The sequence below is a fragment of the Octopus bimaculoides genome, chromosome 25 (assembly GCF_001194135.2).
Source record: "Octopus bimaculoides isolate UCB-OBI-ISO-001 chromosome 25, ASM119413v2, whole genome shotgun sequence".
Taxonomy (NCBI): domain Eukaryota; kingdom Metazoa; phylum Mollusca; class Cephalopoda; order Octopoda; family Octopodidae; genus Octopus; species Octopus bimaculoides.
This window is the reverse complement of record NC_069005.1, coordinates 33,305,100-33,306,614: the sequence shown is the minus strand read 5'-3', so window position 1 is coordinate 33,306,614 and position 1,515 is coordinate 33,305,100. Positions and strand designations below refer to the sequence as shown.

General features: G+C 38.3%; 1 protein-coding gene across 1 annotated transcript in view; it reads right to left on the bottom strand.

Annotated features, from left to right (window-relative positions):
* Positions 1-1,515, bottom strand: part of LOC106869078 (inositol polyphosphate 5-phosphatase K) — a 41,795-nt gene that overhangs the window by 21,582 nt on the left and 18,698 nt on the right. The gene's annotated exons all lie outside the window — the stretch shown is intronic.

The following is a 1,515-nucleotide window of genomic DNA, read 5'->3' as shown; positions in this document are numbered from 1 at the left end:
AATATGTGTGTGTGTGTGTATATATAAATATGTGGGTGTGTATATAAATATATATATATACACGCACATACATATATACATGGTAACACCTGTGGTATATGTATAAATAAATGACAGTATAACAGCTACTGAGTATATATACAGAAATATATATGTATATATTTGTATATATATGTAAGAATGTATGTATAAACATGACTATATAATGGCTACATGGTATGTATAAAGTTGTTGGAAAAATGTTCCAAAAAAAATGTTAGTATCACAGTCAAGGCACAATATCTACATACAGCAGTGATTTTAGTAAATAAAGTGTGCTCCAGCTGGGGGGCTGTTTGGTGACAGGAAGTATGGCAAAACATAAATTAGTGTTAAGAAGCGAGAAAAGAAAAAAATTAAAATGAGGTGAAAAAGAAGAGAGAAAGAAATGGTATTGTGATTGCAATTCCCAGTTAGACCCCTGGTGGGAGGAAATATGTTGCAGGGAGCAAGATATGAACACATGTGGGTTAATTAAATATAACTGCCTTAGTATTTTCAAAAATGTGTGTGTGTGCACGCGCGCGTGTGTGTGTGTGTGTGTGTGTGTGTGTGTATCTTTGTGTCTGTGTTTGTCTTTCACCACTGCTTGACAACAGGTGTTGGTGTGGTTTTGTCCCTGTAACTTATCAGTTCAGCAAAAGAGACCGATAAAATAAGTACCGGGCTTTAAAAAAATAATAGGTCGAATTTTTCGACTAAAATTCTTCAAGGTGATGCTCCAGCATGACCACAGTCAATGAGTGAAACAAGTAAAAGACCTTATATATACTCATGTTTTGAGTTCTATTTTCCTGTTTGCATCACTTGCCTGTGGCCATATAATGTATGTGTGTGTGTGTGTCTGTTACCTAGCACTGAACTGCCAAACTGGTATAGCAGCGACAAAGTGTTCACATATGCATCTACATTATAAGTCATTGTAGATGATGTGATGAGCTGTTCATGCACTTCACAGACTAATCTTGGAGGTGAATAAATAGAGTGGCTTTAGACAGGATATGAAAACTAGATGGTGAACCTTTGTTTCCCACCAACTCAGGCTGGGTTACAAAAAATAAAATAGAGACCCGTTCCCCACCCCCACTGCGGTGCGGCAGCCATGGTACTGACTTAGATGTTTTGTAGTTATTGTTGTGTGTTAGGAAGTTTAGGGTTTCAAATATTGTTTCTTCTTCTTCTTCTGCCCTTTTCACTACCACCACCATCATCTTCATCACAGTCATGAGCAATCATAGAGGTGGGGGGGTGTTCAGAATTTCCTATAATTTACAAGAGACCCCCACCCCACCATCTCCACCTCCCTCCTGCCAAACAGCAACCAATTTACATTGTGATGTATTTTTAAGCACAATTTTTTTCTTTTCTGTCTCCACCCATCAGTAATGGTGGGGGAGGTGAGAAGGTGAGGAGAATGAGAGACAGACAGACAGATAGACAGAGAGGAGGAATAATATTCACTGATAGGGCACCGGG